The sequence below is a fragment of the Mus caroli genome, chromosome 8 (assembly GCF_900094665.2).
Source record: "Mus caroli chromosome 8, CAROLI_EIJ_v1.1, whole genome shotgun sequence".
Classification (NCBI taxonomy): domain Eukaryota; kingdom Metazoa; phylum Chordata; class Mammalia; order Rodentia; family Muridae; genus Mus; species Mus caroli.
The window spans coordinates 59,674,071-59,687,903 of NC_034577.1; positions in this window are offsets into that span (position 1 = coordinate 59,674,071).

Here is a 13,833-nt window from a genome sequence, read left to right on the forward strand (position 1 = left end):
TATATATTGGCTGTTAATATACAAATTAAAAGTTTGATTTTTCAACACTTCAAAAGCAATGGATACAGCTTGTATTTCAATAACTTCTGCTGAAGCAGGGGAAAGCTCAAGAGAATAAACATGTGATCTAATTACATATGTTTCTTTCCCATTAGATGAGCTATTTATAAATGCATTCTCTATGGGCTGCAGGTATAAAGTTACATGAAATACAAAAGCATTCATAGAGGCAAATTCTAATAACTTGTCTTTTAGATAATGATTATCAAATTTGTCTAAAATGTTTGCCATGCAACAGACCAAATATCAGTATTCTGCAATCACTAATTTGATTGCTGTTTGGAATAAGTGATAACCATTTCATCAGGTTCTAAAGACATTCTTTTCAAATTACTTTCATGATTCTATCCTACAATTCTGCACCAACACAGCCACAGCTTCCTAATAGGGTGTTCAAACTTAACTTGAAGATGAAGAAAGATGAGTCCATATTAATGGCCCCTTTTGCCAAAGAATTGCTGTGAGTGCAAACACCCAACAACTGATCATAGTCTATATAATATGTCTGTTGTTAACTAATAGCTTCCTCCACTTTCTGCAAAGCTATCTGTCTCTCACCAGATAATTTGAATTCCCCCCTTGAAACTATCAACATGAGGTGTAAGTCCTCATGTAGTGAGCTTACAGTGAGGTCTTAGCCAATTAGCATCTCCTAGAAGCTTTTGAAAATAATTTAAAGTAAGTAAACTGTCTTTTTTATTTGGATTTTCTGTGGCACAATTTGTTTAGGAAATAACTGAGGCCCCAAATATTGAAAAAGATATTGCCTTTGAATTTTTCTGGAACAAAATCTACTCCAAAATTTTAAAGCTCAATGTGTAAGAGCAAAGGCTTATAGTAAAATTTCTTCAGAGGGATTAGCTAATAAAATACCTTCCATGTAATGAATAATATACACTGAAAGATTCAAAGTCCTAACATTTTCTACTGGAGCAGAGAAAAAAAAAATTACATAATGTATGCTATTAGCCATACCTTGAGGCAAAACTTTCCAATGATATGGCTTCATGGGCTCTTTAAAATTACAAGCTCACTAAAAGCAAACCCTTTACAATCGTCAGGATGCAAAGGAACAGTATAAAAATAATCCTCCAAATCCATAATAATTCTATACGCATTTTTTGGAATGGCAGCTAGAGTAGGCCAGCCAGGTTGTAATGTCCCCACAAGTTCCATAGCCTCATCAACCTTTGTTTTGGGTTAATGGAAAAACCAATCCCTTGGAATTAAGTGAGTACATCAGCTCCAGTGTCTATGAATTCTTTAAAGCCCCCCCCCCACTTTTTTCTTCAATTAGTAATTTAAGGTTAGAACTCTTATTAGTAATAGACTGGACCCAGTACACATGACTGGACCCAGACTGAACCAAAGCCACCTTGTCCTCCCTCACTCTTTGCCAAGACAAAAGTAATGACAAACAAACCTCTGCTGAGGCTGCTCTGAGCTTTACATTAACTCAAATGTAAATGTTTATGGTAGTCCCCTGCAAGGCAGCAGCCATAGCCAGACCCTGGTTGTATGAGGGTCCAATCTCTGTCTCCAAAACTTCTAACAGCTGCTTTTAGCAGTTCATCGGAACCCTGTTAGATAAACACTCACTGAGATATCCATTCCAATCTTGGGGTTTAAATTTGCTTCTACCACTGTATCAAATAAAGCTTGTGTAAAAAGGACAGAAGGCCCATACTGTGCCACTGATGTTTTTAACTTTTATTACTCTTACAATCATTTCCACTTGCTTGATTTTTTTTCTTAATTACAAATATGGGTGAGTTATAATCCTGAGCTTATGATCAAACTGCAAACTGCCAATGAAACACTGGCAGTTTAACTATAATTTTTAAGCTTCTTTTGCAATATTAGAGCATACCCATAAAATCTGGAAGCAAACCCCAATTTTAAACAATCAATACCAAAAGCATTACTTTCACATAACAAAGTTTGGCTGCCAGTTCTTATATGTGAATGCATGACATTGCAATTTTTAATACCCCATTAAAGAGACACTGGTTTAAATCCTATCGTTTATATGTCTAGTTTCTAGGATTAGAATTACATAAAATATTATCCCAATTTAGAAGTATCTTTAGAGACCTGTTTTCCTGGGTTGGCTCATGCTAGGTGCTGTTGTTTAAAATGATTCCAATTCTTAGTTACTAGTTTTAAGCTAACTTTCTATTACTAATGTTACAATTTTCTAATCATACCCAATAACTTATAAGCCAATACTCTACAACCAAGATGTGCAGAACATATTTATACCTTTAAAATCAGTAAGAAACAAAAATAAAGTGGCTACACACATCCTATATATTTAGACCAAACAAAAATTTCTTGCTTTTTCCAGCTGTAATTTCAAGAAAAAAAAAAGCATCTTGTCACTTGCTGAATCAAATAAACACAATTTTTCTAGGAGAAACAGCCATCAGCTCATTTACCTAAGAACTTGAGAAGGTGCTAGCACCTTTAAGCACAGCTTTTACAATCAGCTCCTGGCAGGTCTTCTCCAGCTGTGCTTGACTCCCAGCTACAGTGCAGGTTAACTTATCAGTTTCTGCTGTGCAAATTGGGACTGACTTCTAAACAAGTTAAACTAAATCAAGGGATGTATAGCCAGCAGATAAAGTTTAAACCATTTTTTTTCTTTGCAAAATGAAACACAGCAAACAACATAACAAAAACAGACATAAATTGACACATGTGGACAAATTGGTGCACCAAGGATAGACAATAGAGAAGGAAAAGAACTTGAACCTGAATTAAGGGTATCTTCAGTAGGAGCCAGAGAGGAAGCAGGATGTCTCCTGATTTCCTCCTATCCCTAGGAGAGCTCTGAGATAGCTTATATCTATTTTCCTTCTCTTTTGATAATGCATCACTGACAAGGGACAACTGCTTTTTGAGACCTAATCTCTATTTCTCTCTTTTTCTCATGTCATTTGTATACTTATTGTTCCTACTTCTGGGAACCATGCACAGCATAAAGCTGCCTGAACTAAAAATTTTTCTAACATCTTTTTTTGTAAACCCTGCCTGATGCAGCTCTTGGCTGTGGACAAAAGCCTATATAGAAGCTCCCTGTCCCAATTGCACTGCAACCCCTATGTGAATTCTGTGTCAGGTCTACACTTGTTCAGCCTAGCTGTATCCTTTTTGCACCTCCTGCAACAACAGCCTCCAAAAATTAAACTTGATAACTAGCAGTAGCATTAATGCTCTTCATTGCTTACCACCATGCAGGATACCGTTACTTTTCTTACATTTTTGTGGAGCTCCACCAAAGACAGTGTTTCTCAGTGGGTGCCCCCCCTTTTTCAGTCCCCTCATTCTGTCACCACCTATAGCTGTCTGTCCAGCAGTCATGGATGAACTGGGTGTACCTGAAAGGGGGGCTGGAAATGAAAAAGGTTGGGAGGGAGGATGAGAGAAGGATGAAACCAAGCCAGAGTTTCTGATCAAGGCTCAAAGTTTAATATTCAGTGCTGGGTTTATATAGGGAAAGCCCACAGACCCCATCCTTTGTTTTAGCTGGATTGACTTGCAAGCTCAGTGGGCAGTAAATTCCTCAAAACTCCTGTAGAAAATTGCAAATTTGGTGAGGCCAGACTAGGTTGTAAAACCATCATGGGTTTGTTTAGCCTACTCAAGGCTGGGGGGAGGGCATAGAAAGGAATAAACCCCTAAAGAAAATCTATGAAAACACAAACAAATAAGGGAAGGAAATGAATAAAAACAACTCAATACCTGAAATTGTAAATAGAATCAATAAAAAAAGTCAAAATGTAGGGAACCAGAAAATAAAAGATTTAGGAACTCAAATAGGAAAGTCAGAGGTAATCTTCACCAACAGAATACAAAAGATGCAAGGGTAAATCTCAGGCATTGAATATACAATAGAAGAAATGGATACCTCTGTCAAATAAAATGTTAAATTTACAGAATCTTTGGTTTAAAACATCCAGAATCTGAGACACCATTAAAAGACAAAAATCTAAGACTATTAGAAATAGAAGAAGGAGAAGAAATCTCCGTCAAAAGCACAATAAATATTTTAAACAAAATCATAGAAGAAAAATTCACTAACTAAAGAAAGAGATGTATATCCATGTACAAGAGGGATGGAGAATACCAAATACACAGAATATGAAAACAAAATCCCCTTGGCATACAATATCCAAAACAGTAAAGATACAGAACAACAAAAAGAATATTAAAGCAGCAATGAAAAAAGAACAAGTAACATATAAAAGCAATGAGACATACTAGAATAACACCTGACTTCTCACTGGTTAGAAGGGACTGAACTAATGGCTTGAATAAGAGGTCCCAGATGTCAGCCCAAACAGCTCTACACCGCAAGGTTTTCAATCAAAATATATGGAGTAAATAAGACACATGATAAAAACCAAACTTAAGCAATATCTATCTACAAATTGAGTCCTACAAAAATTGCTGAAAGGCAAGATACAACCTAAATACCAAAGAAAACACAAGGAATAAGTAAATCCAAAATAGCAAATCAAAAGAGGGGAAACACATATACCAAAACCAATAAAGTAACAAACAATGCTTATTGATATCTTCCAACATCAATGATCTTAATTGTCAATAAAAAAAAAAAGACACAGATTAACAGTATGGATGCAAAAATAGGATCCATTCTTCTGTTGCATTCAAGAAACACACTTTGACATCAAAGATGAACACCATTTCAGGGTAAAAGTATGGACAAAGAAATTTCATCCAAATAGACATAAGAAGCAAGCTAATGTACACATTTTAATACCTGATAAAACAGGCTTAAAACCAAAATTGTTAAAAAAATAGGGAAGTACACTGTGTATTCATCGAAGGAAATATTCATTAAGAGAACATTGCACTTCTTTACACCTATGTACCAAGTACAAGGACATCCAAGTTCATGAAAGAAATACTCCTAGAGCTTAAATCACATATTGATCCTTACATCCTGATATTTAAAGACTTCAATATCATACTGTCTACAAAAGAAAGGTTATCCAGAAGTAAGAGAGATTGATTGGTTGGTTGAGTGAGTGAGTGAGTGAGTGAGTGATTCTGGAAATAACTGACATTATAAACCAAATGGACCTATTTACAAATAAGTACAGATAGTTACAAAACATTTCAGCAGAATACAAGAGAACACAGCTTTTTCTTAGCACCACATGAAACAGTCTCCAAAATTACTCACATATTCTAACACAATCTCAATATATACAAGGGAATTGAAATAACACCCACATCCTATCAGACCACTATGATTAAAGCTGGATAACAACAGCAAAAACAACAGAAAGCTTACAAACTCAAGGAAGCTGAACAACATATTACTGAATGAAAATGAGTCATGACAGAAATTAAGAAACTAGAGTTTTTCTAGAATTGAATCAAAATGAATATACAACATACAAAAACTTGTGTGACACAATGAAAGAAAGCGACGCTAAAACACAAGTTCATAGCACCAAGTCTCTACACAGAAAACTGGAGCAATTTCAACTTAACAGCACACCTGAAAACCCTAGAATAAAAAGAAGAAATTGCACCCAAGAGCATAGACAGCAGGATATAATTAAACTCAGGGCTGAAATAAATGAAAACAGAAACAAACAATGCAAAGAATCAAAGAACTGGTTCTTTGAGAAAATTAACAAAATAAACAAAGCCTTATCCAAATTGACTAAAAGTCAATGATATTCAAATTACCAAAACCAGAAATGAAATGGGGGAACATAACAATTGACACAGAGAAAATCCAGAGAATCATAAAGACATATTTTTAAAAGGTGCACTCCACAAAACTGGAAAATCTAAAAGAACTGGATAATTTTTTCGATAAGATACCATTTGCCAAAGTTAAGTCAAGATCAGATAACCAATTTAAACCGACTTATAGCCCTTAATGAAACAGAAGTGGTCACTGAAAGTCTCCCAACTTAAAAAAAAAAAAAAAAAAAAAAAAAAAAAAAGGCCCAGTGCCAGTGATTTTTGCACAGAATTCTACCAGATTTTCAAAAAATACCTAGTGCCAACACTCCTCAAATTATTTCACAAAATGTAAGCAGGAGAAACATTGTCCAGTTCATTCCATGAGTCCACAGTTACCCTGATACCCAAACCACATAAAAACCTCCAAAATTACAGACCAATTTTTTTCTATGAGCATAGATGCAAAAATAGTTAATAAAATACTTGCAAACCAAATCCAGGAACACATCAAAGGCTCATTCACCATGATCAATAAGGCTTCATCCCAGAGATACAGGCAAATTTCAATAAACATAAACAGATAAATGTAGTCCACTACATAAACAAACCAAAAGGCAAAGACCACATGATTAACTCATTATATGTAGAAAAGGCCTTTGATAAAATCCAACACCCCTTCATGATAAGGTTCTAGAAAGATCAGGGATACAAGGTACATCCTGAATATATTAAAGGCAGTTTACAGTAAGCCTATAGCTAACATCAACATAAATGGACAGAAATTCAAAATAATGAGTAATTCCACCAAAATCAGGAACAAAACAAGGTCATCTATCTTCTCCATACATATTCAATATAGTACTTAAAATATAAGGTAGAGCAACAAAATGACTGAAGGAGATCAAGGAGATAGGAATTAGAAAGAAAGAAGTCAAAGTACTTTTATTTGTAACTGATATGATAGTATACATAAGTATCCCTACAAATTCTACCAGGAACTCCTACAACTGATAGACAGTTTCAGCAAGGAAGCTGTGTACAAAATTAACTCACAAAATAAATGAGTAGCCCTTCTATGTACAAATGACAAATGGACTGAGAAAGAAATCAGAGTAACAATACCTTTCATATTAGCCTCAAATAATATTAATGATCATGCATTTTTAACTCTAAGCAAGCAAGTGAAAGACTTGTAAGATAAAAACTTTAAGACACTGAAGAAAAAAGTGGAAGAAGATATCAGAAGATGAAAAGATCTTCCCATGTTAATGGATCAGTGGGATAGTAAAAATGCCCATCCTATTAATAACAATCTACAAATTCAATGAAATCCCCACCAAAATTCTAAAAAAAACAAAGTTCGCATATCTTGAAAGAACAATTCTGAGCTTCATATAGAAATGCACACACACACTAAAATAATCATGACTAATAAAAGAACTTTGAGAGGTGTCACTATCCCAGATTTCAAGTTGTATTACTGAGGTATAGTAACAACAGCAACATGGTATTGGCACAGAAACAGAAACAGTGATTGATGGAATCAAATTGAATAATCAGACACAAATTTACACACCTATGGACACCTAATTTTTTATAAAGAAGCCAGAAATACACACTAGAAAAAGAGCATCTTTAGTGCTGATCAAACTCAGCAGCTGCATGTAGAATACAAATATACCCATACTGACCACTCTGAATCAAACTCAAATACAAATGGGTCAAAGACCTCAACAGAAAACGGTATGTACTGAACCTGATAGAAGAGAAAGTGGGGAACAGTTTGCTAACATTTGCATAGGAGACAATGTTCTGAGTAGAACACCAATAGTAGAGGCACCAAGGTCAACAGTTTATAACCAGGACCTCATAAATCTGAAAAGCTTTTGCATGGCAAAGGGCATCATCATTCAGACTAAGTGGCAGCCTGCAGAATGGAAAAATATGTTTACCAACTAAACATATAGCAGAGGACTAATGTCCAAATATATAAAGAACTAAAAAAAAAAAACAATTAAAAATTGAGTACATATCTAAACAGAATTCTCAAAAGAGAAAACTCGATGGCTGAGAAACACCTAAATGTTCAATATCTTTAGACATCAGAAATACAAATCCAAAGCACTTCTAAATTTCATCTTACACCTCTCAGAATGCCCAAGATTAATAAAACAAGTGACATTTCAGCTACAGCATTCTTAGACATGTGCCAGAGGATGATTCATCCTACCACAGAGACACTAGCTCATGTATGTGCATTGCTGTTCTATTCATAATAGCCAGAAAGTCAAAATGACCTAGATGACCTTCAACAAACGAATAGAGAAAATGTGGCACAATTACATAATAAAGTATTTCTCAATCGTTAAAAAAGTGAGATCAATAAATTTTCAGGTAAATCTATGAAAATTTACAGTCAGAGAGAAACATCATATGTATGTGCTTATATGTGGATATTAGCTGTCAAGTCGATTACAACCAAGCTAACTGTATACTAACTTAAGGATGATAGCCTTAGCTGTTCCCATTCTAGCTCCTAAATAATTGACACAAAGACCTATTAAGTTTATTAACAAGCTTTAAGCACTATGACTGGGCAAATATCATCTATTCTAACCCTCTAAGCTATTTCTCAACCACATGGTCCTTTACCTTCAATTTGAGTCTCTCTCTATCTCACTCTGGTTCATGACCTCATGGAGAATCCATTAGTGACCTGCTCATAACAGCTCCTCATCTTTGCCTAATGGTCTCTCCACGTGGTTTCTCTATCTTCCTCCCTCTTGGTCCTTCTCTTACTTCTCTCTTCCTGGGACCCCTGGCTGGAATTGGAAGTCTACCCTTCCTATCTCCTCTGCCTAGTCGTAGGCTCATTAGCTCTTTATTAACCAGCAATAATTGGGGTGCATTCTTTACACAACAGTGACATAGGAGAAGGGTCAATAATCATGACAATGCTATCATATGGACAGTAACTATATCTCTGGACACAGATATCAGCAACTGAATATACACTGCACAAGATCAACACCCAACAACCAACAATCCATAAAACCACACAGGTTATTTATAGAGAAAGGAACTTGAGGGACAGATTGATGTAGGGGATAGATAGTTACAGATAGATGGGATAGGATAATATAGGAAGGTCATGTGGGAAGGGGGAGGGGATAAGGAATGCAGGGGAGACCACTAAAATTAAGGAGTAGGATGGAAACCTAAATTGTTGAAGCTTTCTAAAATGTATACATATATGAAGGGGCTCTAAATAAAATGCCCAAAACACGAGGGAGACAGAACCCCAAATGGGCATTTCTTATCATCAAATGAATCTTCTGGTACTGGGATAGGAATGCATCTAATTGAGGTGTTGGCCAAAGGAGTTCTATATGAATCTTTGAACAACTCAGGCTGTTGCCAAAATATAGGTTGCTCTTCACAAACCCTTTAGTCTACAATGCTCTCTAATTGATAGTCACTTGCAAATGAATAGTTTGTTTCTTCACACAAAGTCTCACTGGTGAAATATTCTACTCTTAAGATTATGCCCAACAGTAGACTGGGAACAGAAAATGAACTCAACACCATCACCATTGTTGGAGGTTCCTTTTCTTACATTATCATATTGGGAATTTTCCTCTTATTATTTTTATTGTATTGTATTCTCTCTCTCTCTCTCTCTCTCTCTCTCTCTCTCTCTCTCTCTCTCCTAAATGTATTATAGCTTCTAGTATAATGTGTTTATGGGAATCTTGAGTGTAAGAGTGAATGAGTCTCTGTTTCTTGAGCCTTCATTTGGGTTCATTTCCTTTTGTAGGTTTTCTTTTGTCCAATTCTGATGTGTAAGTTTTTGTTTGTAATATTGTCATAATATAATCTCTTAGAAGCCTGTTTGTTTTCTAATGAAAGACAAAGAAAATAGATCTGAATTGGAGGGGAGGTTGGAAGGAACTGGGAGGGATAGAAGGGTAGAGGGAGGAGAAACCATAATCAGGATATATTATGTGAGAAAACAATATATCTTCAATAAAACAAAAAAATTAGTTTATTATTTTTACTTCTTAAGAATTCACAAGAGATGAAGACAACAACACATGAACTCTCAGACTGTGACAGCAGGCATGAGAGTTCATATCAGACAAAATTCCTGCCCTGAGACGGGGACACGAACTCAGAATTCCACCCCTAATAAAGACGCTATTTGCAATTGATACTATTGGAAAAGTCACTCCAGTGACCCCTCTCTTTTAAAAAGTAAAAGGGGGAGTTGTGGGACCGTGAAAGGCAGCCTGTTTTCTGGTCACGCTAGGTTTAAACCCTGGAGACCCAGCAGGTGTTTGCCACGACCCCAGACACCAGGCTCCTGACATGAGGCCTCAGCTCTCATATTTCTCTGGCCATCAGTCACATAGGGTAACACCCCAAACCCTTGATATTCTGTCTGGACTCCACCCCCACAGTTACCTGGCAACAGCCAGGTAGGCCTGGCCCACTATAAAATGGGCTGTTTGCCCCCTCCTCCCTCTCTTACACTCTTCCTGTTGACTGTCTCTCTTGCCCTCTTGCTCCCTCTCTCTCCACATTCCCTTTTTCCCTCTCTCCACATGACCATGGCCAGCCTCTACTTCTCTACTCTCCCTCTCTCTGCCTTTCTCTGCCTCTACTACCCTCTTAGCTTCCCTTCCCAGACACTCCTCCGAGCCAAAGGTATTTAACATCAGGTGCGCCCAAAGAAAGCGGGGTACAGTTTTAAAACTCGTCACAACTCTCTGCCATGACAATAAATGCCTTAAAACCACGGACTGCCTATTCTCATTGGGACCTGCCATGGGGAACAATGGAGCTGGTCTTCCTCTAAAGAGCCGCATCTAATCTCTCACAGGAGGCCTCTGCATTCTCAGCCATGGTCTCCACCAAGCCAAGCCAAGCCAAGCCAAGCCGCCTGAGCAAGCCTAGAACACTTTCATCCCTGAGAGAACCAGCCAGAGCTCTCCTCCCCCTCTTTTCCCTTTGGCCCCAGGCTAGAGCCGGACTGCAGACCCATACTCCATTCTCAGCTCTTCCTCGGTGCCCAAGAATGAGAACCTGCAGTCCCTGTGCTCCATGTGGTCCCGGGTATCCCAGAGCTGGCTCCTCTGTGGCACCCAGTGTAGTCCAAGAATCCAAGCCAACTCCATCAGTCCACTGATACCTTAGCCTGCACTCCCCCAAGCCCAGAGCAGTGTCCTGCGGCTTCTCACAGCCCGATGCCCACACCAGTGCACCCAGTCAAAACTTCTCAAGTCCCTCCTTCATACAAGACCCAATAGGAAGTGTTACCTGTATTGAAGCATAGCTTGGGATCGCTTGGGATAACTCTAAGGTCGGAAGGCTCTATGGCTCCTGAGAAGCTCTCACTCATTATCTTCCTTTGTATTCTATTTCCTGATGGGAGGCTTTGCATAAAACAATTAACTTGAGTTTTCTGTGCAAAAGAGATGGAGTAGACAAATAATTATTAATTTAGTTCTTTGATAAAACTAGAGACTGAAAGATAGGTTTCCGTTTTAACAACAGTGTGTCTCCTGGTCATCTCCCTCAAGCTGTCTTGTTTCATTATATAGCTTGCTGGAATCTCTGTGGTTCATTTGATGTGCCATCATTAACTTTCAGCTAGATTAGGGACCTCAGGTCACATGCTGGTGCTCAAAACCCCAGAGTTTCTTCGTTGGACTTGCTGAACAAGATCAATATTATTTCCTTTACTTTCCTACCACCAGGAATTGTGGAATAAATACTCTTGTAACCATATTGCTTTGCCCTGTGAATCTGTATAAAAGAAAATACTAGATCAGGAGATATGAGCTCATTTTGTTATTCTGAGAGATTAACAGGCAGGATTTACAGTGTTCTCTTCCACCAGCAACCCTTAAGTGTGTGTGTTCTTCTCCACTCTTGTAAACATAGGGTGTACCACTTTTGTAGATCCTCTCCAACAGGCTGGTGAGTTTTGAGCTTTAATGAGCATCTTTTGCAGCTATGCGGGTTTTTGTGCTACAAGGCTAATTCTGAGGTTGTGATGCTCCTTGCTTTCTTCGCCTTCCTTTCTGACTTCACACCCTCCCCTTCATTCTTTATTTTCCTTAATCAATCTTAGGGACTCTTTGTTAAGAAAATATGCTACTAGGGGAAGTGTGCCGCAAGGGAGATCGTTCACCCTGTCACCCCAAGATTTTGAAAGTAGACAGGGTAGATTCCCAGAGCTCAGTGGCCAGTTTGCCTAGTCTGATCAGCTAGCGAGAGATCCTGTCTTAAGGGAGTGGCATGAGAAGTCCTGTGGCATCCTGCCTTGGCCTTTGCATGTGGAAACAGGATTGTTTCACGTGAGCATATGGTAAATGCATCACTACAGCCACAGTTCTTGTGCAGTTTATCAACGCTTACTTTTACTAATATTGTCTGTTAATGTTCAAAAACACACATCTGTATCTACCACTACAGAAGAATTGTGTTACATTTTTATTTGAAGGGTTCTTTTTTTCTTTGTTTTGTTTTATTTTTTAGAAGACTGGGTAGACAGAGAAGACAGGGTATCAGTTTATACAGACATAATATTTTAACGCCTGAAGTACTGTATTTTTTAATAAGAGAAGGAAATGATATACTGCATACTTCAGTTTAGAATATAGTGTTTTACATTTCATGAATATTTATCTGGGATAAGTGGTAGCAATGACTCACTGCTCAGATTTAACGTCTAAGTAAGATGAACTTTAACAAGCACAGTAAAGTAATGAGCGATAAAAAGATATCATCTTATCAGCCAAATAGTTCCTGAAGAGCAGTGGCCAGGTCTCTGAAATGATACTCAGTCTAAAATAAACAAAGATGTGGGCAGAAGATGTTAACTTACAGGCAATTCCAGTGGGCTGTCCTCGGGGACCTAGCAAATTCTATGTCATCATCGTCTGCTACTGCTGCCAGGTGGGACAGGTGTGTTTTATGGGATAAAAGGACTCTGCACCCCAGGTCGCTTGCGCGCTCTCTCTCTCTCTCCCTCTCTGTCTCCCCCGCTCTTTCTCCACCTCCATGGCTCTACTCCTGTCTGTCTGCCTTTCTAATTGTTTATTCGTCTGCCTCTACCCCTTCCCCAGGTCCTCACTCGCCTCCCTTACCCCAAATAAACCTCCTTTATTACGGATGTGTTGCATGGTGTAATTACTTGGGGGCATACCTTGGCATAGGCCCACCAGGCACTCTACACAATCACATTATATTTCATAACAGAGGACTCTTCTTTTTCTTCACCTACCTAATATGGCAATAGAAGCTTACCATACTTTTGAATGTCTGAGGCTAACTTTTTTCATTGATACATTTATAACATAAGTGTTTTTATTAAGAGACTTACCGATTTTCATTTTATGCATGTGAATGTTTACTTGAAGCTAGAAGAGGGTGTCAGATCCCCAGAAACTAGACTTGCAGGTGGTTATGGGCAGCCAAGTACGTGTGGAACCCAGGTCCTCTGCAAGAGCAGCAAGTGCTCCTAGCCAGCAAGCCATCCCTCCATCCCCAACATTTACATCTTATGTGAAGAATAAGCCTTTTATTCCAGTACCCAACTTAGAGGCTATTTGGCTGCAATTAGATAATTGTGTAAGAAGCTGGTCTGCTTGTCAGCAAGCCAGGGGAACTGTCTGTCTCCCCAGCACGGGGATAGGCAGCATGTGCCACTGCACGCAGACTTTCACGTGGGTGTTAGGGATCCAAGCTCAGTTACTGACGCTTGTGTAGTATGTTATTAGACTTTTAGTTTATCTTGAAGTTTTACTTTAGTAAAAAACGTAACAAAGGGTTAAATAGACTTCCTAATTGTTGCGGCCCGCCCTCGGTCCACAACACGAACGGTTCACTGAGAATGGCAGTTNCCTGCAAAGAGAGGAATCTAGACGGGGCGGAAGAAACAATGGAGTCAAGACAACATTCTGATCAAGACTCAATTTAATATTTCCAGACACTCAGTTTATAAAGGAAGGGGGAGGGAACCCAATTTCCCGCCAA